At 48.0% G+C, this 24,973-nt stretch overlaps 1 protein-coding gene and 1 long non-coding RNA gene across 2 annotated transcripts in view; both read left to right on the top strand.

Moving 5' to 3' along the window:
- The window catches only part of RCAN1 (regulator of calcineurin 1), a 99,472-nt gene that overhangs the window by 56,915 nt on the left and 17,584 nt on the right, over nucleotides 1-24,973 (top strand). The window lies entirely within an intron of this gene.
- LOC106508034 lies at nucleotides 13,633-17,727 on the top strand. Its single transcript, XR_001304574.2, has 3 exons — nucleotides 13,633-14,352; nucleotides 15,924-15,983; nucleotides 16,283-17,727. It is a non-coding gene; the product is annotated as an uncharacterized LOC106508034 (long non-coding RNA).

The raw sequence follows: 24,973 nt of genomic DNA, 5'->3' as shown, positions 1-24,973 counted from the left end.
CCGCTGTGGCGCAATGGATCGGCGACATTTCTGCATCTCCAGGACACAGGTTTAATCCCGGGCTTGACATAGTAGGTTTAAGGATGCTGCGTTGCCACAGCTGCGGCTTGGATCTGACCCCGGCCCGAGAACTCCATATGGCATGGGGTGGCCAAAAAATAAAAAAAATTTCGAAATATTCTTTTAAATATAAGCACAACAAGGATCCCATCTTACAAAACAGAAGGGTCTCTACTGCTTCTAATCCCCTTTGCACTGTCATCATGCATCATCTTGATTTCAGACCTCTGAAAAGATTTTTACTTTATAGCTTCTTCGGTTCATTACAAGTGGGTCTGATTCTGAATTGAACTCAGTCATTCTTGATCGTAAGCCCAGTTCTGTGCTACAGGCTCGTCTGCTGGAGTATAGGACGTCCTTATGAAACCCAGAAACACGGTCCATCTTAGGAAATGATGACCAAAAGTTTACTTGGGACTCGGAGTTAAGATCCTTAGATTGTACTTTAGTTTCTGGATTTTATATATCACTCCACTTTTTATGTGGAATAACCTTCATCAGAATCATTTCAGGAAATGAGAAAAGTAGGATACGGTTATGAGTCAGCTGTGGAAAACTGCAGCATGGAATGAATTAGTCAGAAGAAGGGTTTCAGTGGCCAACATGAGCTGTGTGCTATCAGGAAGTGGTGTGACTTTCCATGATTTTATGTGCTATAAATCATGTGGCATAATGCTCCAAACACCTGGCGCCTTTTTTTTTTTTTTTTTTTAATCATAAGCTTTGAGATGAAATCGAAGAGTATCGTGCACTGAAAGCATGGCCCTTCCGGTAGTTGTGCATCTGATCTGCTGTCAACTCCAGTGGGTTTCCATCCTTCTCCCACTCCATGGGGGCACAGACGTTCACCCCAAAGCCTGCTGGGGCTGCAAGTCACTTCAGAAGAGCAATTGGCTTCGACAGAGTCACTGCTACAAACAGGTGTCATGTGCCCTTTTCTCTCGTTTCTTTTTCTTTCCTTTTTTTTTTTTTTGTATTTTTAGGGCTGCATCGCAGCATTTGGAGGTTCCCAGGCTAAGGGTCTAATCAGAGCTACAGTTGCCAGCCTACACCACAGCCACAGCAACGCCAGATCCAAGCCACGCCTGCAACCTACACCACAGCTCTCGGCAACGCTGGATCCTTAACCCACTGAGCGAGACCAAGGATCAAACCAGAAACCTCATGGTTCCTAGTCGGATTCATTTCTGTTGCCCCACGACAGGAACTCCCCTTTTTCTCTCGTTTCTAATGCTCCCGGGGTCACTGCTTATGAAGCAATGCCTTTTAAAGTCAGCAAGAGTGTTGCTTCTCCCTGTATCGTGCTGTGCCTTAGAAAGGAGCTCTGAAGCTCAGAACACTGCAGTATGATCTGGCCTTCTGTCATCCTGTTAAAGGGAAAAGAAAAATTTGTGGAAGTGGAGTGGATTAAATGTTTGGATTGTGTAAATTTCATAAAACTGTATCTCTAGAGGAAAATGTTGAAAATATAACCAACCACTAAAACTAAACATGGAGGGAAATAAGTTGTAGTTTTATTGGCAATATAAGTAACTTAGAATCAAGTAACCAAGTCAGGCTCTGTAGGTCCATATGCATTTGATAATTACAGCTTGGGAAATGGATATATATAGAGATGATATATTAAAAAAATTCTTTTTAAGGGCCACATCTGTGGCACATGGAAATTCCCAAGCTAGGGGTTGTATTGGAGCTGAAGCCGCCAGGCTACACCACAGCCACAGCAACGCTAGACCGAGCCTCCTCTGCAACCTACATCACAGCTTGTGGCAACTCCAGATCCTTAACGCATTGAGCGAGGCCAGGGACCGAACTCCTATCCTCATAGATACTAGTCAGGTTCTTAACCCCCTGAGCTACAATGGGAATTCTTATATATTTGTGTGTGTGTGTATAAAATTTATATATACATAGTGTGTGTGTGTAAACACACACACACACACACACACACACACAAGCATATCTAATGGAATAATCCGGTTAAGAATGGAGCATGGGAGTTCCCGTCATGGTGCAGTGGAAAAATGAATCTGACTAGGAACCGTGAGGTTGTGGGTTCGATCCCTGGCCTTGCTCAGCGGGTTAAGGATCCAGTGTTGCTGTGAGCTGTGGTGTAGGTCACAGACACAGCTCAGATCTGGTGTTGCTGTGGCTCTGGCGTAGGCCTGCGGCTACAACTCCAATTGAACCCCTAGCCTGGGAACCTCCATATGCCATGGGCATAGCCCTAAAAGGACAAAAGACAAAAGACAAAAAAAAAAAAAAAAAGAATGGAGCTTGTGTGTGAGTTCTCAACTCCCCATTGGACGTCAGTGAAAGTCCAGTTGACTCTGATGCCCTTGGCAACCTGGTAAACACTCCCCTGGAAGAATCCTGTAAACCAGGTTTGCCTGTTGGCTTTGTGTGGCCAGCTGGCAAGAGTCCTATGGAGAATTATCCATCCGCAAGTTAACCCAGGACAGTTTAATGTTCTTGTCTCAAGGTATCGCTTAGCAATCAGATGGTAATAAGCAGCACATCCATCCTCCCCGTCCACGCTAGACCAGCACTTCTCTGACCTCACTGGGTGCCCAGGCGAATGCTTGTGCCCCAGGAAATCCACACTTTAAAATCCTACCTGCCAGTGTGGTCTTAGGAGGCAGGGCCCTTGGCAGGTGATTATGTCAGAGGGCAGAGCCCACAGGAATAGGATCAGGACCCTTATCAAGAGATCCCAGTGAGCTCCTTGCCCTTCCTTCTGCCAGGCGTGGACACAGTGAGAAGACAGCCCACTATGAACCGAAAGTTGGGCCCTCACCAGACACCAAACCTGATCTTGGACTTCCTAACTTCTAGAACTGTCAGAAATAATAAACATCTGTTGTTTTAAGCTGTCCAGCCTGTGGTATTCTGTGTTACCACCTGGACAGACTAAGGCAGCATGTGCGGAATTGTGTGAAAATGTGGACTTGGCTTCAGTGGATCTGAGGTGGGGCTGACATCCTGCATTCCGCACAAGTTCACAGGGAGGCCAGTGCTGTTGGCTCAGGGCCACCCTGTGAGTACCATCCTGGGGGTGTCTGGGGCATCCAGGCCAGCGCTGTATAAGTGAACTATGCCTGCAAGAGTTAGCAAGAAGCCAAGCCTTAAAAGGTGTCACCACCTGATGCTAATACCTGCACAGCCCCTGTGTGTCCACAACCTCGAGTGTCTTTACATCACATTCATACCTATCCCCAGCAGACCTGGGAAACACCCCGGGATGGAGAAACACTCATAAGCACAGGGCAGGAGTCCCCTGCTGCCCTCTTCACCAGTATCTAGAACTGCACTGCATCCTCTGAGCACAGACACAGTGACCTGCCCCAGATCCTGCCTTGCAAAGGTCTAGTTATTCCTCACTTTTCTCCACTGACTGGACTCTTTCTAAGTATGCAGAAGATTTCTAGAACTCTTCCATTAAAAAAAAAAAAAAATTGGAGTTCTCACTGTGGTGCCGTGGGTTAAGAATCTGACTGCAGCAGCTCAGGTCGCTGCAGAGGCATGGGTTTGATCCCCAGCCCAGCACCGTAGGTTTAAGGATCCAGCATTGCCAGGACTGCATCATAGTTTGCAGCTGCAGCTTGGGTTCAATCCCTGGCCCTGGAACTTCCATATGTGCAGCCATTAAAAAATAAATAAAGTGAACCACTGGTCATCTGAGCCTTCTCCTGGGACCCAGGAGCCCTACTCTTCATTTTAAGATTTTTCTCAGAGCCCACTTGAATTCATCCTCCAACATGCACAGCACAGAAAGTCCAGAAGAAGGGATTTCAACCAATGGCCAACAGGGAAACACTAGACGTTCTATGAGTGAAGCTTGGAGAGGCTTAATTCCTCAAAGCTGCTTTAAAGAAAGAAGAAAGCATGTCCTCCCAGGCTGTAGCCTAGCCCAGGCACTCCAGCAGTTGCTGCATTTCAGAACCACCTGTTGCCAGAACATGGGTCTTGGACTCGCAGAAGAATTGTCAAGCCAGAGTGTCAGAGCTCTTTTCTGCCGCCTCCTTTTCCCTTGATGGCGCCTGATGCAAATAGATTAGACCTTTAATTGGTTATTTTATGACCACGGAATTTTCAAATCAACCAGCAAATCGACATCATTATTTTAAGATCCTAGGAAATGATTCAGGGTTTGTCATTATTTTTTCCAAGGAAGAAACTGTTATAGATCTTTTCTGCAAGGGTACATTTCCGTGACTTTTCCAGTTAGAAGCCGGCCAGCAACCTCTCACACAGCCGGTTTGAAAAGAAACAGTGTTGAGAATGTAGGAGTAAAAATAGTTCCTATTGGCACGCATGCACCCTCCTTGATGGCGTCCCTTAGTGTAGTGGGTGCCTTTGAAAGCCTTTCCACAGTTTTCCTCAGGTCTTTGTTTAAAAAAGCCCCATTCCAGATGATTGCCAAAAATGTGGCATTTGAAACAGCGAGTTTAATCATTGTCATAGGGTCGCCTATCTTTCTTTATCAACATGAGAGAGTTCTGTGGTTTCCCATATATGAATGACTGGCTGACAGCTTGGTACGGGCGATGGCAGGATGTGAATTTCATCTGATAAATGGCAAAGCTCTGCACACACCACTAAACTGGTCTGGAGGTAGCCAGATGTGCGCTCCAGGGGTGACTTTTCTGCCTAATCATTTTCTCCCAGTTGCTCACGGCAACTCCATATCCTTAGCCCACTGAGCAAGGCCAGGGATCAAACCCAAATCCTCCTAGATACTAGTTGGATTCGTTACCACTGAGCCGCAAGAGGAACTCCTGGTTACATACTCTTTAAGTTACGGGCTGTATTCGTTTGCTAGGCTAGAGCTGCTCTAACAAAATATCACAGACTGGTGGCTTGGCCAACAAAAATTTGCTTTCTCATAGCTCTGGAAGCTGGAAGTTCAAGATCAAGATGTCAGCAGGAGGTGACTTCTTTTTGAGGCCCACCTCCTTGGCTTATAGATGGTCGCTTCCTTGCTGTGTCTTCATGCGGTCCTTCTTCTGTCTTGTGCCCCCGCCCAGTGTCCCTTTGTGTGACCAAATTTCCTCTTCCTATAAGGCTGCAGTCCTGTAGGATGGGGGCCCACCCTAACAGCCTTACTTAATGGTCGCCACCTCTTTAAAAGCCTGTCTCCAAAAATGGTCCCATTCCAAGATACCAGGGGGTTAGGATTTCAACATGCAAATTTAGGAGGAGAAAGAATTCAGCCCATAACCAAAGGTCATGGAAACCACTTTGGAAGTACACAAGGATTTCTAAGGCTTAGATATTTTGCAGTCCTTCCATCTTTTCAAGATGGTTCTGGGAGTTCCCACTGTGGCTCAGTGGAAACAAACCCAACTAGTATCCATGAGGACGTGGGTTTGATCCCTGGCCTCGCTCAGTGGGTTAAGGATCCAGCATTGCCATGAGCTGTGTTGTAGGTTGCAGATGCAGCCCGGATCTGGTGTTGCTGTGGTTGTGGTCTAGGCCGGCAGTTAATAGCTCTGATTAGACCCCTACCCTGGGAACTTCCATATGCCACAGGTGCAGCCCTACCCTAAACAAACAAACAAACAAACAAAAAGAATGGTTCGGCTATCGTCTTAGCAGGGAGATGGCAGATCTGGAATTTTACCGAGGAGGTAAGAACTGCAACAACACACCAACACCCCATTCTTTAAGTGATGCTTCAGGCCACTGGGAAGGGTTTTCCTTTGGGGGAAGAGAGATTTGGATGGACACCTGGGATGCTCAGCAGGTAACAGCATAGACCTTTGCCACCTCAGGGTCTTGGCTGTGCCTCCTCCCTCACTGCCCGCCTCGCCTTCCATGTGCTGCCCTGTGCCCTCAAGACCTCTGAGGACCGGCCCTCAGAATTACAACCTGGATTCTGTGTTCAGTAGCTCCTGGGGTCAGCATGGTCTGCCCTGTGGGCCAGCCAGCTCCTCGAGGAACCACGATGGAATCCTTGCTGGGCCCCAGCCCTTGGCATAGGTAGCACCTGGTCCAAAGTAGATCTTCAACCAATGGGTGAACAAATGAATGAACCAACGAGTGAATGCATTTCAGAAGAATGTCAGCCATCGAGGCTACGGACCTCCTAGTCCTCCATTATTTTCCTCCACCCTGTGTAGCTGCCGGAGAGTCCAGGCGTGGAGTTAACTCTCATTTTTGGCTTTAGGTATATTGGAAGCAAGGCTGTATTGTGCAGTCCTGTTTTAACACCAGGGGCATCAGCACCACCCTGGCCAGGAAAGGGTATTAATTTGCCAAGTTTACGTCCATAATTGGTCCTTTGGGGGTCTTAAGCACCCACCACTAATGCAGATTTTGAGCAACCACAGCGAGTCACGTAGTAAACACGTTTAAACCACCAGGTGAGAAAATGAACATTGTTATGAAGAAATAAAAATTGTAATTATACAAAGTTATAGGCTGTCCTAGAAAGTGCCCTCAGGGTAAGATTTTGCTTTTGGGGTTGTTTTTTGTTGTTTTCTTTTTAGGGCCACACCTGTGGCATATGGAAGTCCCCAGGCTAGGGGTCAAATCAGAGCTGTAGCTGCCAGCCTACCCCACAGCCACAGAAATGCAGATCCGAGCCTCATCTGTGACCTACACCACAGCTCACGCCAAAACCAGATCCTTAATGCACTGAGTGAGGCTAGGGATTGAACCCGCATCCTCAGGATACTAGTCAGGTTCGTTACCGCTGAGCCACAGTGGGAACTCTGAGTGTTTGCCTTTTGGAACCCAGGTGGCCACAGCCATGGGGCTGCTGGCTGTCTGACTCTTAACTTTTGCCCGATACCTCCGAATGGCGCTGACAGCCTGAGTCAGAAGATGCCAGGACCCAAACAGAGCATGCCCGGACAGGGTACCTTAGTCATTGGCCATAGACACGGCACTCTCTTTCATCATGTAGGATGGAGATGGTAAAAAGCATGAGTAAGAGAAGGCCATAAAGGAGAACTTCAGACATGACTATTCGGTCATATCCCAGCATCTGGCAAAAGAAATCTCATGGTCCCTCTTCCGGCTGTTAACCACAGGACAGTTTGTGGGCAGTATAAGCCGGCGAAACCATCCAGCCTACTCGAAATAGGAAACAAGCACAAAAAATAAGCTCAGGAGGGAAAGCATGCATTTCGTTGTAATTGCTTTATACTTTTATGGTCTTTTGCTTGTATTTACAATATAAACTTAGAAGAAAGTTTTATTTAGATGGCATCAAGACAGAATTTAACCTTCTTCTGCCAACCTATTAGTAGATTTACTGAGAGATAGAGACATTCGTAACAGCTTTTTAAATTACTATGAGTAATGTTTTCCAGCGATGTTAAGCAGAATATCAGTTTTATCCCAATGGAGTTAAAGACAACAATTTTTCAAGTGTCATGATGGTATTTAAATTATGGAGTTCTCTGGTGGCCTCACAGGTTAGGATCCAGGGTTGTCACTGCTGTGACTTGAGTCTCTGCTGTGGCGCAGGTTGGATCCCTGGCCCGGGCGCTTCCGCGTGCCATAGGTGTGGCCAAAAATAAAGTACCACAATGGTATTTAAATTATATCGTAATAAATCCATTTAAAAAGTACTGTGCTTGGGAGTTCCTGTTGTAGCGCAGGGGAAACAAATCCAGCTAGAAACCGTGAAGTTGTGGGTTCGATCCCTGACCTCGTTCAATGGGTTAAGGATCCGGCGTTGCCATGAACTGTGGTGTGGGTCTCAGACGCAGCTTGGATCTGGCATTGCTGTGGCTATGGCATAGGCCTGCAGCTGTAGCTCCGATTGGATCTGTAGCCTGGGAATCTCCATATGCTGTGGGTGTGGCCCTAAAAAGCAAATAAATAAATAAATAAAATAAAAATAAAAATACTATGCTTGGAGTTCCGGTTGTGGCTCAGCGGGTTAAGAACCCAATCAGTATCCATGAGGATTCGGATTCAGTCCCTGGCCTTGCTCGGTGGGTTAAGGATCCAGCGTTGCTGTGAGCTGCAGTGTAGTAGGCTGCAGATGCAGTTTGGATCTGGCATTGCTGTGGCTGTGGCATAGGCCAGCGGCTGTAGCTCCAATTCAACCCCTAGCCTGGGCACCTCCATACGCTTCAGGTTCGGCCAGAAAGAAAAGAAAAGAAACACTACACTCACTGATATAGAGAACAAACTAGTGGTTACTACTGGGGAGAGGATAGGGGTAGGTGTGAGATGGGGGTAGAGGAGTGAGAGGTACGAACTCTTAGGTATAAATCAGCTACAAGGGTAGATTGTACAACACGGGGAATACAGCCAATATTTTGAAACTATAAATGGAGTATAACCTTTAAAATTGTGAATCACTATATCATCACTTGTACGTTATATAATATTGTACAACAACTATACTTCAGTGTTTTAAAAAGGACTCTGCTCATATTTCACACTTTTCAGTCATGCAGTGAATTTAAATCCTGAGCAGGTACTGACTGAACCTTTTTGATCACTTTTACCCTTTTGAAACCTTCACTTTCCCAGTTTAAATTCGGAAACTCAGCTGTCCGAGTTTCAGAGGTCATTAAAGAGCTTTTACAGAAATCAGAGAGATGTCCCTTTATTAAGAGAACTGATTTGACTATTGATATGTTAATTTCAGATGTCCAATTTTCCAGCTCACATCTAACCCTGCAAAACAAATGTCACATGTCACCCTCGAAAGCAAACAGTGCACCACCGCTAATTAAAGCGTGTTGAATGCTTTCATTCAGTGTTTCTGTCAAAGGGAGAAAACAGTTCTTAAGAACATAGGCTTAGAAACCACAGACATTGATTCACAGTCCTGGTTCCAAAGATGCCTGAGTGACAGGGGTCTTCTTAGCTCGGGCTCCATAGTCTTGGTGGCTGAAGCAGGTTCTCTTATTTCTATTATTATTTCTATTTATATTTCTCATGGTCCTGGATTCTGGAAAGTCTGGGGTCAGGGGCCGGCCTGGCACAGGTTCTGCTGGCAACTCTCTTTGCCTGCGTGGCGAGGCTTGAAGATGGGGACCCCACCTTCAGCGCCTCATCTCAACCTGACTGCTTCCCAGAGCCCCCACTTCCTAATGCCATCCCATCGGGAGTTTGGGCTGCAGCATTCAAACAAAGGAGATATAATTCAATCCACAGCAGTGTGCAAGGTACTTAATTTATTATCTTACTCTCCTGACCTCTTCGTGACAACGTTTACTTTTCCTTCCGGGACTGTTTTTTCCAGATTTTCTATCTCCTAGGGACTATTTGCTGCCTGGCAGGGAGAGGATGAGGGGAGAAGTATCACCCATGAAAGCTCCTCTCTTGGCTCCCCTGGAGATGCCCTGGTCTCTCAGCTCAGCTGGGAGAGTCCCACCCCTGGGCCCAGACTGCTGAGATGCCTGGGTGCTGGGGCCTGTGTCCCTCCCAGACACCACTGCTCATCTGTCGAGGTGGCATGACTGCAGCCTGGTGGACTCCTTCTATGACTTTTTGGGTTCCACCCAAACCCACTATCTTGCTCACTGAGTAGGTCTTTCGAAAGTAAGGATCCCAGAGTTCCCTTGTAGCTCAGCGGGTTAAGAATCTGGCATTGCCAGTGCAGAGGCTGGGGTTACTGCTGTGGCTTGGGTTTGATCCCTGGCCCGGGAACTTCCACAGGTTGGGCATGGCAAAAGAAAAAGAATAAAAGGGTCCCATTGTCAGGTTTTGGGAAATGTTCCCTCATGCATGTATGTTCCTGAAAGGGACTTTATCCTGAAAGTCATTTTTAATAAGTCATGCTCATATGACTAATCATTCTCTCCACCTTTTTAATTTTCCAGGTTGGACATAGTAATAGGGCCAGCTACTTATACGTTTCCTGTTTCCCCTTTTCATGGGAAAAACACACTTTCTTTCCATATCTAAAATGGAATCAAACATTTCTTGTAAAATATACATCTCGGGGAAAAACCCATGGCCATTTTGAACCTGCTTCCTCCTATTCTTCAGTTCCTGGTACACTAGACATTGCTCGAGCCCTCTGACTTCTACTTTCTGAGCTGCAGAGTTATAATAACGTTCTTGCTCAGTAGTATTTGGGAACACTGTGTTTATCTTCCAACTACAAGGACAGTTTTGCTTTGAAGCTATGATGAATTTTCTTTCATGTTCATGTGTGTGGCACCTTCTTTGCATTGGCTTTTTTTTTTTTTTTTTTTTTTTGGATTTTTTTGTCTTTTCTAGGGCCTCACCGCGGCATATGGAGGTTCCCAGGCTAGGGGTCTAATCAGAGCTGTAGCTGCCGGCCTACACCACAGCCACAGCAACACGGGATCGGAGCCGTGTCTGCGACCTACACCACAGCTCACAGCAATGCCGGATCCTTAACCCACTGAGCGAGGCCAGGGATCCAACCCTCAACCTTATGATTCCCAGTTGGATTCATTAACCATGAACTCCCTGCCACGCGGGAACTCCCTGCATTGGCTTTTTAAACAAAGAGTAGTTGCACGCCGATTGACAATATATTAGCAGTGTTGTTGGGATTTTTCAAATAATTTAATGCTCGATTATTCCAGTAAATGATGTTAAGTTGAAGTCTACTTAGTCTGAAACAAAGAAAATCGTTCTTACACTTAAAACCTGGAGTTCCCGTCGTGGCGCAGTGGTTAACGAATCCGACTAGGAACCATGAGGTTGCGGGTTCGGTCCCTGCCCTTGCTCAGTGGGTTAAGGATCCGGCGTTGCCGTGAGCTGTGGTGTAGGTTGCAGACGCGGCTCGGATCCCACGTTGCTGTGGCTCTGGCGTAGGCCGGTGGCTACAGCTCCGATTCAACCCCTAGCCTGGGAACCTCCATATGCCGCGGGAGCGGCCCAAGAAATAGCAACAACAACAACAATAACAACAACAACAACAAAAGACAAAAAAAAAAAAAAAAAAAAAAAAAAACCTAGGAGTTGCTGTTGTGGATCAGTGGGTTAAGAACCCAACTAGTATCCATGAGGATGCCCGTTCAATTTCTGGCCTCACTCAGTAATTTAAGGAACCAATGTGGCCACAAGCTGCAGCATAGGTCACAGATGTGGCTCGTATCTGGCGTTGCTGAGGCTGTGGTTGGTGCTGGCAGCTGCAGCTCCAATTAGACCCCTAGCCTGGGAACTTCCATATGCCATAGGTGCAGCCCTAAAAAGAAAATATAAATAAATAAGTCAAACAAAACCTAACGGTAAGGAAGAAACTGTGAACAAAGATGTCAAGTCAGGATTTTTATGTCATTTCCCCTTAGAGCCACAACTTGCTGCCGTGGCTCAGGTTCGATCCCTGGCCCAGGAACATCTATAACCAAAAATAAAAAATTAAAAGATCACCCTTAGAGCCGGAATTTAGTAGGTTCTCAGTGTGCCAGCAAATGTTTGTAGTGGGAAGTTATTATTAGGTAGAGTTTTGGGGGTTTTTGGGGGAGGGGTTAATAGAAAAAGTAAACTTTCACCTGACGTGATTTCTAGGCGTTTTCTGAGTCACTGAAATGTTTGCTGTTATCCATTTTCTTTCTGTAAATTACTTTTTTTTCTTTGTCTCTCTCTCTCTTTCTCTTTTTTTTTTTTTTTTTTCAGGTCCACACCAGAGACATATGGAGGTTCCCAGGCTATGGTTCCAATCAGAGTTATAGCTGCAGGCCTCTGCCACGGCCACAGCAACAAGGGTTCTGAGCCATGTCTGCAACCTACACCACAGCTCACGGCAATGCTGGATCCTTAATCCACTGATTGAGGCCAGGGATCGAACCTGCAACCTCATGGTTCCTATTCAGATTCGTTTCCGCTGTGCCAGGATAGGAACTCCTCTGTAAATCACTTTCTTTTACCATCCTTCCAATGATCAAATAGCGTGTCCTATCTCTGAGGGATTTCATCTTATTCCAGATGGACTGAAATCTCCCAACATTTCTCCACGTGCTTAATGGAGTGGTTGAGACCGGGACAGGCTCTCCTCTGGACCCATTAAAAGGATGCGTTTCAAAGGAGCTCTGTATTAGAAGAGGTCATTCTTTCCTGTTGAACAAGCAATTAAATTAATGTGTTTGGCATCCTGGAGCTGTTCTTAGAATGTGAGAACAAACCTGCTTGATTTTATGTCATTTCTTTTCTTTTTTTGTTTAGGGCCACACCTGCAGCATATGGAAGTTCCCAGACTAGGGGTTGAATTGAAGCTGTAGCCACAACCACTGCCACAGCCACACCAGATCCAAGCCACATCTTTGACCTACACCACAGCTCACAGTAATGCTGGATCCTTAACCCACTGAGCGAGGCCAGGGATCAAACCTGCATGATCATGGATACTAGTCAAGTTCATTTCCACTGAGCCAAAGCGGGGACTCCACACCTGCTTGATTTTAGATCCCAGGGTCATGATCTTCCCCAGGGATGTTTGCAAACCCATGGGAGACCCTGGGGTTGCAGCAAAAACTGGAAGAGAGCTGCTGGCACATGGGAAGGGGCTGGTGAAACAGCCTAGGATGCAAAGGACAGGACCGCACAGGAAAATTTGTTGCATCCAAAGTGTCATGAGTGTAAAAGCGTGAGAAACGCTGAGCGACGCCGTGGCTCACGGACTCAGGAAGGACCTAAAGGACCTTCCCCTCAACCGCCCCACCTTCAGCAGAGCGTGCCGACCACACACAGCTCTTTTCCCGGCGCTCCTTCACCCGTGCCCCACATTGCAGCAGTTTTCATCAGAAACCACAAGGAGCCCAAGATACACTTCCTCATTTCCAAATGGCCTTCTTAGTCAGGGCTCAGATCAGTCTTCTGTGGGAACCCGCGATCACGCACGTCACTGACACAATCTCTGGTTGGAAAATGTCAAGCCAGTGCTCAGACTCTTCCAGCCGGGCTTTGGAAGGGTGGGTGGCACGTGCTGACCGGCCCACACTGCCCGCCGTGTAATGCTGTAATCTCCCCACCGGAGCACGAAGCAAACTCGAGGTGATGTTGTAACAAGGCTGGGATGGGGGCGGGGCGGGGGGTGCTGCTCTCGTGACACATTGCTTTGCTCTCACTGCCTCGTGACATTGCTTTGCTCTCACCAGGGCTGCTGAACCAAAGAGGGCCAGTCCGCCTGCCCCCGATGGCGGGTGCGGAACCCGGGAAATGTGGTCCCAGCAGTTCTCACTGACAGGGGGCCAGAGAAGAGGCTTCATCAACATAAAGTCATGTCTCCACTGCGACCGTCTTTCTAACTGCCCTTGGCCTTCAGGGGTGGATCTTGGAGTTCATATGTGCTTTTGACTCTGACCTAAAGTCGGTGCTTCCTGAGAACATGTCTCATTCACCTGCTCTCTCTCAGGGACGAGTGTGGTCCCTCAGGGAAGATGCTCAGAAAATGCTTGTTGAGTGACTAAGGAAAAGGATGTTTGGTGACTGATACCCAAAAATCAGATTCTCCTCAATTCACTCATTTACAAGTTTTATTTTATTTTATTTTATTGTATTGTTGTTTTTAGTGCCACACCTGCAGCATGTGGAAGTTCCCAGGCTAGGGGTCGAATTGGAGCTGCAGCTGGCAGCCTACACCACAGCCACAGAAATGCCAGATCCAAGCTGTGTCTGTGACATATGCTGAACTTGTGGCACTGCCAGATCCTTAACCCACTGACTGAGGCCAGGGATCGAACCTGCATCCTCATGGATCCCAGTCACGTTCCTAACCCACTGAGCCACAATGGAAACTCCTCATTTACCAGTTTTAAAAGGTGCCAGTTACCTTTTTCTTTCTTGTTTTCTTTTTTATAAACTCCTCTTTTTATATCAGTTTTTTGGAGTTGACAACACGATCACTAATTCACGCAGCCATTCAGGGGCTGGTCCTTGAGCCATCGCCCAGTGCCAGGAGCTGGGCTAGCAGTGGCAGTATGGCAGGCAGCAGGAAGATCACTTTCCAGCCCTAAGACCTGGACCCGTTACCACTGTCACACAGGCCATGAAGGAAAAGGAGTGCTTAATAGAGGACTTCGCCTTGCCTGGGGGGCGGGGGCAGTTTCTGGGAGGAGTGATATTTATTTAATTTTTATTTTATTTTATTTGTTTATTTTTTTATTACCTAATGAATTTATCACATCTGTAGTTGTGTAATGATCATCACAATCCAATTTCGGGGAGGAGTGATGTTTAAATTGTTCTTCAAGTGGGACTCAGCCCGGAGCAGACGTGGGAGGCAAAGAGCAAAGAGCAGCACCGAGACAGGTCCTGAGACCTGAAGACTGACCTGGGCCGCCGAGATGAACCGGGACAGTGGCCAGAGCTGGACTTTGTGGAGGGCAGGACCTGCATTAAGAGGTAGCGGGTCACGTGGTCCCCATGCCGTGTTTTCTCCTTTGAGTGAATGGAGGCCACAGACGTGCTAACATGGGGAGTTCCCGTCGTGACTCAGTGGTTAATGAATCCAACTGGGAACCATGAGGTTGCGGGTTCAATCCCTGGCCTTGCTCAGTGGGTTAAGGACCCGGCGTTGCCGTGAGCTGTGGTGTAGGTCGCAGACTCAGCTCAGATCCCGAGCTGCTGTGGCTGTGGTGTAGGCTGGTGGCTATAGCTCTGATTAGACCCCTAGCCTGGGAACCTCCATATGCCGCGGGAGCAGCCCTAGAAAAGGCAAAAAGACAGAAAAAAAAAATGAAGTGCTAACATGGAGAGATGGACAGGCCCTTGATTAACTCCCAGGTTGGGAATGTCTCAAAGAAGAGGGTGAGACAGCACATTTTCTGAGGCTCACCCTCGAGCATCCTCCCCAAGACGTGTCCACCTCCTTGTGTTCCTGGTCCTGTCTGTGGGGCCTCTTTCAGAGACTGGGCGGGCCTTCCAGCCCCATCCACACATGCTGCCCTCCCCCAGGACCCTCAGGACAGCCCACAGTGAAGGAGTCCTACAGGAGCAAAGAGGGGTGGGGGGTGACTCAGGAACCAACCAGAGAGATGGAAAGAAGGATGCAGGGGAGGGTGGGGGAGAAATGGGCAGAAATGTTTAAAAGAGTGAGAAGTCGTAATGAATATGTTAGGCATGAATCTTACCAAGCCAGTTAGCACTCTGAACACCAGTGGTCCAAATGCACCAATTAAAATATAGAGATGGAGGAGTTCCCGTCGTGGCGCAGTGGTTAACGAATCCGACTAGGAACCATGAGGTTAAGGGTTCGATCCCTGCCCTTGCTCAGTGGCTTAACGATCCGGTGTTGCCGTGAGCTGTGGTGCAGGTTGCAGACGCGGCTCGGATCCCGAGTTGCTGTGGCTCTGGCGTAGGCTGGCAGCTACAGCTCCGATTGGACCCCTAGCCTGGGAACCTCCATATGCCGCGAGAGTGGCCCAAGAAATGGCAAAAAGACAAAAAAAAAAAAAAAATACAGAAATGGAGACTGGATCAAAAAAACAAGACCAACCATATATTGTCTGTAAGAAATCCACTTTAACCATAAATGGCATGTATAGCTTAAAAATAAATGGGTGGAGAAAGATAAACCATGCTCACACTCATCAAAAAAAAGTCAAAAGGCGTTCCCATCGTGGCTCAATGGAAACGAATCTGACCTAGTATCCATGAGGACGCAGGTTCGATGCCTGGCCTCGCTCAGTGGGTTAAGGATCTACATTGATGTGAGCTGTGGTGTAGGTCGCAGACGAGGCTCAGATCTGGCATTGCTGTGGCTGTGGTGTAAACCAGCGGCTACAGCTCCTATTAGACCCCTAGTCTGGGATCCTCCATATGCCTTGGGTACAGCCCTAGAAAGACAAAAAAAAAAAAAAAAAAAAAAAAAAAACTGGGAGAAGTGAGAAGGATGCCAAAAGGATGGAATGGAGGACAATGGAAAAGGGAACAAACACAGACTTGTTCACCCTGACTCCATGTCCCTGTACCAGGTGCTGTGCTGAGCCCTGGGCGTGGCTTCTCCTGCTGCAGCCTCACAACCACCCTAGGAGGTAGGTCCTGCTTTTAAAGTTTCAAAGACTCTGGGCAACCTGCCCCTGCTTGCAGCCTCTCAGAAGATGGGAAGATGGGATGTGGTCCCCCTTCCCTGGCCCCACTTCTGTTCAGACTTTCCTTCTGCTGTAGCTTTCTGGGCATTCCCTCCAGCTGCGTGGAGGGGTCTGCGTGGGCAAAGGGAAGGGGGGGACTCACGCCCTTGTCTGGTGTATGCAGAATGTCCAGGTTCTCAATCTGATCTTACACCTGAAAAGGGCCAGCCTGAAAGTGGTTTCTCTTCTGTGCTTTTCAAAAGGTTTTCAGAGGCAACAAAGAAGCAGAAAGATCTTCGGACTATATGATAGATGGTACAACACCAGCTGCTACCCACCCACCTAAGTGTGCCCGGCTGTGCTGGGTGGGCCCTTTCTGTGCATCAGCTACTCAAACTTGAACGTGATCCCAGCCACCTGGAGACTTGTTAAAACACAGAGCTCCTGATTCAGTAAATTCATTCTTAGCTGCGTAACGGAATACCACAGAATGAGGGGCTTAGCAACACCCGCTTATTAGCTGACAGGTCAGTAGTCAGAAGTCTGGGTGCGGCACGGCTGGCTTCTCTGCTCCAGGTTGTGTAAGGATGGAATCAAGTCCTAGGCTGGGCTCCTTCCTTTCTGGCGGCTGGGCAAGAGTCTGCATCTGCCAACACGCAGAGCCCCGTTTTCTGTCATCCCTCCTGAAGGCCACTTACAGCCTTGCCACTTGTCCCCTCCTCCTTCCAGCCAGCCACCAGGCATCTCTCTCATGTCAACCCTGATTTCAGAAAAAGCCTGGTCTCTTTCAAGGGCTCAGTCCGGTTGATCTCCCTTGCACAAACTGGGCGGTGTAACAGAACCTAGTCATGGGTAAAATTCGTCATGGCCGTCATCCTGGGGATTATTCCCGGCATGCCTCCCACCCCCGTCTCCCCCTCCCCGCTAGGAAAGGGAATTGTGGGCCGTTCTAGAACTCTGCCGGCTACAGTAGGTGGGGCGAACATTTGCGCTTGTAACAAATTCCCAGCTAAAGAGATGCTGCTGCTCTGGAAATGGCATTGCCAGAGAACGACTTACCTGTGTTGGCTCCTTGCACCGCCTTCGGCTTAGATTGTGCCTAATTTACAAATAGGACACTGAGTGTTTTAAGTCTAGAGGTAACGTTCAAAGTTTATAGCAACTAGTATCTCGTGGGCCCAACCAATCAGAAGCAACGTCAAGGTGATCGGGAGGGGTTCTGGCCGTGTGTAACCGCTGTGCCCTTGCTGGTCCGCACCTGCTGCCCAAGGAGCCCCTGCAAGAGGGGGTTGGAGCCAGCACCCAGACCAGAGCTGGGACTTGGCTGCTCCATAAGCTAAGATGAATGAGAAAATGCCCCACCAAGGCTAAGTCAGGAGAAGAGGAATAAAGAGACGGTTTACTGATTCCCAAACCCATCTTCTTCCTTGCGTTCTCTCTGCTCCATGCACTATAAAGCCACCTTCCTCAAGGTTAAAATCTGATTAGTTTCCTACTGCTGCTCTAACAAATTACCACAGATTTAGTGCCTGAAACCACACAGATCTTATTGTCTCACAGTGCTGGATGCCAGACTCTCAAATCCACCTCAGGGGCCTATCATCAAATATCTGTTTCCTGGAGTTCCTGTTGTAGCTCAGTGGGTTAAGAAGCCGGCTAGTATCCATGAGGATGCAGGTTCTGTCCCTGGCCGCACTCCGTGGGTTGCTTGGAGGTCGCAGACGTAGCTCAGATTCTGCATTGCGGTGGCTGTGGCATAGACCTCCGCTGCAGCTCTGATTTGACCCCTAGTCTGGGAACTTCCATCTACTGCAGGAGCTGCCCTAAAAAGGAAAAAAAAAAAAGTCTGTTTCCTTGCCTTTTAGCAGGTTCTAAGGCTACAGAAGTGGGTCACAGTCTCCTATCACTACCATCTCTGCTTCCAACCCTGACCCTCCTGCCTGCTTCTTAGAAGCACCTGCTGCCTGGCAATCCAGGGTCATCTCCCATCTCATCGCAAGGTTGTTAACTGAATCCCACCTGCACAAGCCCCTCTGCCCTGTAAGGTCATGTGTTCAGAGTCTCAGGGACTAGGGCGTGGATGTCTGAGAGGCTCATGCCCAAGGCCCACATGTCTGTGGAGCACAGAGCAGAGACTTCCCCAGAACTTTCTATGAGCCGAGCCCTTTGTAAACATGAGGTCATTTGTGTCACAACCGCACTCAGAGGTGGGTTCTGTTATTATGGTCCTCCTTGAACAGACAAGGAAACCGAAGCATGTGGGAGTGAAGAACCTTGCCTGAGGCCACACAGCTAAGCAACGGCAATGCCAGGGCTCAACCCCAGACAGTCTGGCTCCAGAGACTGTGTCTTTCCCACTCTGTTATGTAGCTCTCATCAATGGACAGGGGCAAAGCAGGCCACTTGATATAAATGGCAACTACGGGTTCCCACTGTGGCTCAGTGGGTTAAGAACCCGACTAGTATCCATGAGGATGCAAGTTTGATCCTTGGCCCCACTCAGTGGGTTAAGGATCCAGTGTTGCTGTGAGCTGAGGTGTAGGTCGCAGACGAGGCTTGGATCTGGTGTTGCTGTGACTGTGGCTGACAGCTACAGCTTTGATTCAACCCCTAGCCTGGGAACTTCCATGGGGCAGGTGCAGCCCTAAAAAGCAAAAAAAAAAAAAAAGGCAAGAAGCCAACGTCTCCATCTCCGCCTCTCCCCCTCTCCCCCTGACCTGCCCCTCGTCTAACTCCACTGTGCCTGGTAAGGGCCCCTTCTCTCAGGTGGGACAGCAGTCAGTCACTTTGGTCCTTCTGTACGTGCTTTCCAAGCCTGATCGGTAACAAGGCGCTGTCACTTCTGCCCACCTCTGAAAGGCTGTTGAGTTAGTAGTGCTGGGAAACAAGCCACCCAGCACTTAGTGCCTTAAAACAGCAACCACCACGTACTTTGCTCATGAATCTGCAATTTGTGGGGAGATGGTTCTTCTCTCTGCCATGTTTGCTTGGCTGGACAGCGAATCCACTCCCAAGATGTCACAGTCATATGGCCACCAAGGTGTGCTGGTTGTCATGTGGGAGCTTGGCCTGGGCTTCGGGCCTCAGTTCTTCGCCATGTGGGCCTCTCCCCAGGCTGCTTGGGCTTCCTGACAGCATGGTGACCAGGTTCCAAAAGAACAAGGTGGAAGTGTATGGCTTTTTTTTTTTTCTCTTTTAGGGCCACATTTGTGGCATAAGGAAGTTCCCCGGCTAGGGGTCGAATCAGAGCTGTAGCTGTTGGCCTACACCACAGCCACAGCATCATGGGATCTGAGCCACGGCTGCAACCTACACCATAGCTCATAGCAATGCCAGATCCTTAATTCACTGAGCAAGGCCCAGGATCGAACCTGCATCCTAATGGATCCTAGTTGGGTTTGTTAACCACTGAGCCATGAAGGGACCACCAAGGAGCTTTTCAAAGAAAAGGCAAAATAAATATTTTCTGATGAAATCCCTGTCTTTTTTTTTTTTTTTTTTTTTAGGGCTGCACATGTGGAAGTTTCCAGGCTGGGGGTAAAATCAGAGCTGCACCTGCTGGCCTACACCACAAAAACGCAGGATCTGAGCCACGTCTGTGACCTATACCACAGCTCAGGGCAACACTGGATGCTTAACCCACTGAGCAGGGCCAAGCATTGAACACGTATCCTCATGGATACTAGTCAGGTACATTACTGATGAGCCACAAGGGGAACTCCTAAAATCCCTGTCTTTAAAAGTATTTAGGTAGAAGCTCCCATCGTTGCTCAGTGGTTAAGGAATCTGACTAGGAACCATGAGGTTGCAGGTTCAATCCCTGGCCTCGCTCAGGTGCGGCCCTAGAAAAGACAGAAAGACCAAAAGATAAAAAGAAATATTTAGGTAAAGAAATGCGATTCTTCTAACAGTTGGTACTCTAAAATATTAATGAGTTAAAAACACCAGGTTTGAGGAGTTCCTGTCATGGCACTGCGGAAACGAATCCGACTAGGAACCATGAGGTTGTGGGTTCAATCCCTGGCCTCGCTCAGTGGGTTAAGAATCTGGCATTGTCGTGAGCTGTTCTGTAGGCCAGCAGCTGTCGCTCCGATTAGACCCCTAGCCTGGGAAACTCCATATGCTGCAGGTTCAGCCCTAAAAAGCCAAAAAAAAAAAAAAAAAAAAAAAAAAAAACCATCATGTTTGGGAATGGTACATAATGAATTAAAGGTCATGGTGCCAGACTGCTATGCAAAAAAAGTAGATTTCCTCTCCGACTAAACTTCAACCTTACCTCGTGTATCTGTAACCACAGTTTCTGTGATCATTGCTGTCCAACATATGGGGAGGGGAGGGGAAAGAGGAAAGCTGTTTTGCTATTACAAAAGTGACAGATGTGCATTGTAGAAATTCTAGTTAAGTCCAAAGAAAGGCAAAAGGGGATCATTGCAATCTTCCCTTTCCTTTTTTTTTTTTTTTTTTTTTCATTTGTGGCCACACTGATCCAAGCCACAGTCACAACCTAAGCCCCAGCTGTGGCAACACTAGATCCTTAACCCACTGTGCCAGCCCAGGGATCAAACCCTGGAACCCCGGTCCCATCTCTCCCAAGAGGCTGCCGATCCCCTGGCACCACAGCAGGAGCTCTGCATTCTTAATACAAACACACGTAGTTTTTCTTTCCACCAAATTGGAGTCACAACAATAAAATTTGCTGTGTAACCTGCTTTTTTCCTCTTGACAGCAAGTTGTGACATCTATGTCATTAAATAGCTTTCACCTCTTTCCCATGAGGTGTGAGCAACTCTACAGTCTATTGAATGGATTCAACATGGGTATTAGCTGGTCACTGACTGGACGGTTAACTTGTTTCTAGTGTGTTATTTGCATAAAAGACCTCGCAGGGACTGTATTTGCATCTGAATCTGTATTTGCATCTGAATCTAAGCCCACGGCCAGGAGGATTTCCTTGGGATAAACTCCTAGGAGGGAGACTGGTGAAAATACTCAGGGTTTTAGTTGATCTGGTTTACCCTGAAAGTTTAAACTACTGAGTTTATGACACGGCTCACTACCATATTCCTTTAGAAGTTCCCGTCTGCGGAGAGGAGCTCATGGTTTGGTGTGGACCCAGTAGTATTTTCATGGTGTCCAGTTTAAAGTCTGTCCTATTTGTGAGATACTTCAGCTACAAATCTTTGAATGTGGGTTTTGTTAGCTTGTTGACTTTGGGTCTGGTTGGTTGGTTGGCTGGTTTTTCATTGGCTGGCTGGTTGGTTGGTTTTTCATCGGCTGTTTGTTGGTTCATTGGTTGTTGAGGGACACAGTGACACAACCCAGGTCCCTTCAGAGATAGTGGATTTGTCCCCCAGCTGTTCTTTTCAGCTGCCCCCTTTAGGGATTACTTCAGCTGACAGCCCTGTCCCTAAGTCCCCACCTTTTTTTTTTTCCTTCTGTATTGTTGCCGTTTTCTTGGGCTGCTCCTGCGGCATATGGAGGTTCCCAGGCTAGGGGTCCAATCGGAGCTACAGCTGCCGGCCTACGCCACAGCCACAGCAACGCTGGATCCGAGCCGTGTCTGCGACCTTCACCACAGCTCACAGCAACGCCGGATCCTTAATCCACTGAGCAAGGGCAGGGATCGAACCCACAACCTCATGGTTCCTAGTCGGATTCGTTAACCACTGAGCCACAACCAGAACTCCAGTCTCCGCCTTCTTGTGGTAAGCTCCTATCCCAGAGCTGAGCGATATGGGAATATCAAGGCTCAGCCCTTCTGCTCCAACGCGGGTCACCCATCTTCAGAACTTCCCACAAGGTCAGCAAGGTTTCTGCTGGACCACACGGCCCTCTCCCTCTGCCCAGTCCTGTTTTCTCCCCTCCCCCCATTCCCTCTCCTCTCCCTCCCTTTCCTTCCCTGGGTGTAGATCCCGGAAGAACTCCCTAATAAACCTCTTGCAGCAGCACCTCTGTCTCAGTCTGAAAACAGCCAGAGACTCTTGGGTTTGGGGTGGGTTGGGGGGTTACAGGAGCAGAAGTGGGGCTCAGCAGATCCCAGCAGTTGATCACATAATTTCACCTTTTCGGAAATTAGTAGTTTTACCACGACCTACCTCTGGACGGAAGAGCCAGGGCAGCCCAGACTCAAGGGGAGGGGTTCTTAAAAGGATGAAGACAGGCTCCTGCTTCCTGAGGGTTGTTTCAGCAGAAGATGGATCCAACTGTATCTGAGGATCTTACAAGAGCAGTTTAAAACGCTGCCTTCTCAAAATGATCTTTCCGGAAACTATTTTAAAAGCCTCACCCGGAAGAATACTGGGACCTCAGATTACTTTCAGGTTATCTTTTTTTTTTTTTTTTTTTTTTTGTCGTTTTGCCTTTTTCTAGAGCCGCACCCGCGGCATATGGAGGTTCCCAGGCTAGGGGTCTAATCAGAGCTGTAGCCACTGGCCTGTGCCAGAGCCACAGCAACCCAGGATCCGAGCCGTGTCTGCGAACTACACCACAGCTCACGGCAACACTGGGTCCTTAACCCACTGAGCAAGGGCAGGGATCGAACCCGCAACCTCATGGTTCCCAGTCGGATTCGTTAACCACTGCGCCACAGCGGGAAATCCCTCAGGTTATCTTTCTAATCGTGTCATTGAACGTTGGTCTTGCCGAAACCCCGCTGTCTCCATCCCATCATCGTAAGCCAATTCTGTAGAAATCTGTAAGCGCGCTAAGGTTCTGCTTCTCAAGCCGTGCTGTCCGCCTCCCTGGTGTGGCCCAATCGCGTCTCACTAGAGATTGCTAAAGAAACCAACTGTGCTTTGTAAGCGTTTCGATGGAATCTAGGTCGGCCCTATAATAACGTCCCCACCGTTCACTTGCATAACAGTATAATTTCAGGAGTGGAGGGAACATTTTGCAAATGCACGGGGAGTCACCCGAAGAAATGTGTTTGGAGAGAGAGAGAGAGAAAGAGAAAGAAGGAAGGAAGGAAGGAAGGAAGGAAGGAAAAAGAAAGAAAGAGAGAGAGAGAGAGAGAATTGCTGTATAAGGAGTGAGGGACTCGCTCTCTCCCTGTATTATATATGGAGTAGATTCTTTGACCCAGAACATTCTGAGCCATGGGGATACATACAGTGTGTAAACTTGGTGTGTATTCCTACCTCTCCGTGTCTGGCTCCTAGCAAGTGACTAATCTATTTTTGATGACTTAGTAAATTAAGCCAGAGGCCAAAAACTCAGATACGGGAGCAATGAGGCCATTGGTATTTGAAGAGCACACAGGCTTAGCCACTGGGTCAGCCATTGCTACATGGGCCCCAAATTGCCACATCTTCCTTTTTTTTTTTTTCTTCTTTAATCCCAAAGAAACCAGAAATTCCATTTCTATGTGAAACTTCCACATTTTAAAATACTAGCAGCTAACTTTTTTTTTTTTTTTTTGGGTCTTTTTAGAGCCACACCCATGGCATATGGAAGTTCCCAGGCTAGGGGTCAAATCTTCAGAGCTGTAGCTGCCAGCCTACACCACAGCCACAGCAACACCAGATCTGAGCCACGTCTGCAACCTACACCACAGCTCACAGCAATGCTGGATCCTTAACCCGCTGAGCGAGGCCAGGGATCAAACATGCGTCCTCACGAATGCTAGTCAGATTCGTTTCCACTGAGCCAAGACGGGAACGCCCTGGCTAACTTTTTAACTTCGGGGTGGAGGGGAATAGTGGGCTGCCAGTTCACAACCAGTACACTGACCTGGCCCCTCTAGAGTTGATGGAAAGAAGGCAGCTCTTCTGAGATGCTCTGGTTTAAAGGTGTGTGTGTGTGTGTGTGTGTGTGTGTGTGTGTGTGTGTGTGTGTGTTTCAAGTCACATGACACCAATGTCCCAATTTTCCTAATGGACAAAGTTGGCGAGGTCTTGTTTTCCACGGTGACTGTTAATATCCAAGTCGTGGTGGTGTCTTAGTCATTCTGTGTTTATAGGGTCTTTGTGTTTTTGCTTTTAAAGTATGTTTTGAATCACTGTTACCCGCATGGAGGTGACAGGATATACTTTCTCAGGCGGCTTGTTAATCAGACTTTTAAATAATCCTCAAAGAAGGCAAATGGAAGTGTGGAAAGACAGCAGAGGCTGTGGTCTCGTCCTGGTAACTTCCCAACTACAGACATGGAACGAGGGCCTGTGGGTAGGGACGGAAAAGAGTAGGTAGGAACACAAAACATACGTTGCTCTTCCCCACACTTGGCAAACAAACGATTTCTGAGCGGAGATCCTGAGATTTAAAACTGGGTGTGGATACAAACGCTGCACCGCCAAGTTCTTGAAAACCGGGTTTTCTCTCCAGTGGTTCTGATTTCGGGTTGATGCCTTTCTTTTCCCCTTCCTCCTTTTGACCTCCGCCTCTGGTTTAGTCACTCACCAGTACGGATGGGGTGTTTACGGGAACCCCGCTCTGCGCCAGGTTCCCCAGGAGAACCTACCAGAACAGGATCCGGCCTCTGCCTCACGGCAGCACACACACCAGCTGGGGTTTAGTTGTGTCAGTTCTTCCGAGATGAGTGTGGAAGAGGGAGGGACGGAGAGGGAGAAGGCTTTTCTGTTGCTGTTCACACGACCGTGTAGGACTCATCCTCTTTTTAAATTTTATTTCTGTTTATTTTATTTTTTCATTATAGTTGATTTACAGTGTTCTGTCAATTTCTGCTTCTAGCCAAGTGACCCAGTCACACACACACACACACACACACACACACACACACACATATACATTCTTTTTCTCTCATTATCCTCCATCATGTTCCATCACGAGTAACTAGATTGAGTTCCCTGTGCTGTACTCATCCTTTGAATGTAAAGGGGTTGACTTGGGGCAGTGAAAGCTGTTTCGAGCTGGAATGGAAGTTAACCAGGTCCAGGGGACTGATGAATATAGGGGCTGCCTGCCACCAGCCCGCCCTGCACAATTGACCTTGCCCAGGC

The sequence above is a fragment of the Sus scrofa genome, chromosome 13 (assembly GCF_000003025.6).
Source record: "Sus scrofa isolate TJ Tabasco breed Duroc chromosome 13, Sscrofa11.1, whole genome shotgun sequence".
NCBI classification, from domain to species: domain Eukaryota; kingdom Metazoa; phylum Chordata; class Mammalia; order Artiodactyla; family Suidae; genus Sus; species Sus scrofa.
The sequence above is the reverse complement of the archived record's forward strand: the minus strand, read 5'-3'. Positions and strand labels throughout refer to the sequence as shown.